Genomic DNA, 3,349 nt, shown 5'->3' on the forward strand with positions numbered 1-3,349 from the left:
AGCAGGAAGTTCTGCTGATGCAAAGGCCATGTCCAGACTGGCACCTCCTGGGGCAATTCCAAGCAGTCAAGGCTATAAATCCAGTGGTTCGCTATTAAAGGGCAAGGACATGGCAAAGGAACCACGATAAGAAAACTGAGCGTCAAGAACCACTCCCGAAACAGGCAGATTTGTTCAGTTCCTTCAGCAAGAGCAACCCGGCTCCCCAGCGGCACGGCCACACACCCAGCGAGGCCCCAACTAGCTCCAGCTGCCACAGGTTCCCTTTGAAGTCAACTCTTGGGCGCGTTTACACTGTTCCCAGCAGCGCTGGAAACCTCGCTGCAGCCAGCAACACCCCTGGGCTCGCTTCTCCCACTACGGGGCAGGCAGCAGCCTCCCGCTTCAGCCCAGGGGAAAGGCCACATTCACGGGGAGCATCTGTAATCGTGAGGTCTCAGCAGCACGACAGCTCTGCGCTGGTGTGACAAACCTGGCCCTGCCAGTCTGGTGTTGTCACCACAGACCCGTGGCCAGCCGGCAATCGCTCCTTCCCACACACCCAAAAGCTGGGTCAGGAACCCATGTTTCCACTTGCCTTCATCACCCGGCGACATCCTCCTCCCCTCAGCTTCAGCATCTCCCCTGGCCGGGACTGCCAGCACGTCTGCGGAGCTCTGACCTATTTTCTGAGCCCCAGAAGAATCCAACCTACCCGTCACCTCCCGCCCATGCTCACCCAGTGCCGCGGGGCTCTTCTCACAGAGCTGGTATCCGCGGGCGGTTTTAGGCCAGAATGGGCCAACTCCTGCCACATTCAGTGGAACGAGGGGTTTGTGAACAGCTCTTTGACCAGAAGATGCAGCACCCAAAGCTTACACTGGGGACTGGCTTTAGCTTTAGCTTTGTAAAACAGAATTCAGAAAGTATTTACCTTCATTAAGCTTCTGTTCAGAAATGTTTGTGCCGAGGAAATAAAATGCAGATTTCCTCCCCTGCCCCTTCGCTACCAGTACGAGTTTAGCTGGGACATGGGGGTTCAGGAGCTGGTGGGAGCAATGGCCAAGAACAGACCCAGCGATTCCAACAGCCCGGCTCTGATAGGGGTCAGTGGCGATGGGATCCATGGGCAAGCTGAAGCTGGAAAGCATCTGCTGCCAGAGCATCACAAGTCTGGGCAGGGAAAGGGGTATAATTCCTACTGCAGACTTTTCAGGCAGCCGGCACGGAGGGAGCCCCCTGAGGCACAGAGGGAGCCTGGCAACCTTCACCAAACCGCTTGCAAAGGACAAGGTGTATCAGACTAAGCACAAACTGCCTTCAAAAATACACTTTGCCAGACGAATTCTAGGGAGACTCAAAGGGCAAATCCCGTGGAAATGCTTAAGCAGCTGGAAGACCCAGCCCAGGAGATTTCTCAGTAGCAGAACTGCCCGAGTGCATGTGCCTGGCCTCCCCTAGCCACCCCGTGCCTGGCCAGAGCCAGCCGTGCCCCCCAGCAAAGCCAGGCTGAGGAGCCGAAAAAGCCTGGCCGTTTCCCTTGACCACGTATAGATTTAGTGAAACTTGACAAAAAATAGAAACCAGCTGGAAAAGCACAGTCTGAGAGTGGAGGTTGCCACGGGGGCCGTCTGAACACTTCAAGATGTTCTTCACAAATGGTGTTTTGGGAACCGAAAACACACACCTTGCCGCTCCCTCCCACGTCCCACGCAGCCCTGACCTCTTCTCGCAGCCCCCTTCACAGGCCGCGGCTGCAGCGCTCGCTCCCCACCCTGGAGCCCTGTGTTTACAGACCAGCCCTTTCTCAAGCTTTGCCGCCACCGCTTCGCAAACATCAGCTTGCAAAAAGGCAGCGTGGCTTTCCCTTCCTTTGGGAAAACACGGGCTCGAGTGCAACCACGAGCTGACCAAAAGCCTGGGTTCGTCTCCGTGACCCTCTGAGACTTCCCAGGGCCGGCACTGGTTCAGTACCTGCATGTGCAGGGAGCTGTAGTTTCTGCCCAAGTTTTAGTGCTGCAAAAAACCCACCAACAACAAAAAACCACTTCTCAGCCCAACCTAGCTCTGAAAGCATCACACAAAGCATTTATTATCAAGAGCTCCCCGCAGCCGGAACTGGGACTGTCAGGCCCAAAGGCAGTGCACTAAGCTGCTGAGCTACAGCTCCAAACAACGCCGCTTTGCTGCAACTTCCTGTGGTCTGAGGACGGGAAGGAAAATTCTCCTATCAGAAGATTGCCACATGGGTCATCATCAGGCTGGAATCTCTCTGCCATATGGAGCTGGCACCAGCCCGCAACAGCCACAGCCCACAGCAGCCGTGACAGCATGTACCAGCACCGGAAGCTGGACACGAGTGGGTTGCAGTTACTCAGGAACTGAAACAACCCTCCAAACCCTGTCTCTGGGCACTGACTAGCCCGACAAGCTCCTCTCTCCCCAGCCTGCGCCACTTCTGAGCCCCTTCTGCCCCAGCCCGCAATTCTCCTTCTCTTTCAAAGACCACAAAGCCGAGGTTTCCTCATCTTCAGCTTCCTCAAGTTCCACCCAGCCACGCACGCTTTCTGCCCTGGATCCTCTGCTCAACAAGTCCTTCATCTTTCCCTCTTCCCCGCTCTGCGTTAACTTATGCCCTCCCTCCTCCCTTGAACTGTAAAGGCAGGGAGGAATATGAGAAGGCTCCTGGCAGCTCCCTCACCTTGATCTAAACCCATGATCCCTGCCGAGGCGCTGCAGATTTAGAAAAAAAAAAATTCTCCTTTATTTTCTAGCTCTGCACAGAAAGCGCCTGCGGGAGCCTGCTCTCACACATCAACAGTTTCTTTATAAAGGCATTTCCAAATGAATTTTTCAAAGGCTTAAAACCTGGCTAAATTGAGATGAGTTTTCAGCCGGTCATTATTAACCCCAAAATCAGCCTTTAGAGTTCCAAATATTTGTTCTAAAAAAAGAAAAAAGCAACAACTGTTTTGCTCGTTAAAAGAAACAGTTTCCCCTTCCTGCATGAACCTGCCTCTTGGAAACAGAGGAGGTATTTAGTCAGAGCTCTGTTAGCCAGCCAGCAGCAGCCCGTTTATCTCTTCATGACTTCCCCATCATTAAGAGATTGCATGCGTTTGAGAAACAGAACAATAATCAGGTTTCTAGCAGCCGGCAGTGCTGCCCGAGTGGCGTCAGACCCCGGAACAGGCGCATAGCGAGGGCTGTTACAGAGAACAGCAATGAGTATTGACCTGCCAGTGGCAGGATATTTCAGAACTACAGACTGGTTTGGGTTGAAGAGACCTTCAACACTCCTCCAGTCCAACCCCTGCAGGCAGCAGGGACATCTGCACCCAGAGCCCCAAGGGCCAACCTGACCTGGGAT

At 54.0% G+C, this 3,349-nt stretch overlaps 1 protein-coding gene across 1 annotated transcript in view; it reads right to left on the reverse strand.

The window, feature by feature from the left end:
- LOC104491853 (guanine nucleotide-binding protein G(k) subunit alpha) overlaps positions 1 to 3,349 on the reverse strand; it is a gene marked incomplete at its 5' end in the record, with an annotated part of 11,352 nt that overhangs the window by 4,855 nt on the left and 3,148 nt on the right. The gene's annotated exons all lie outside the window — the stretch shown is intronic.

The sequence above is a fragment of the Buceros rhinoceros genome, unplaced genomic scaffold (genome assembly GCF_000710305.1).
Source record: "Buceros rhinoceros silvestris isolate BGI_N320 unplaced genomic scaffold, ASM71030v1 scaffold24814, whole genome shotgun sequence".
Lineage (NCBI taxonomy): Eukaryota > Metazoa > Chordata > Aves > Bucerotiformes > Bucerotidae > Buceros > Buceros rhinoceros.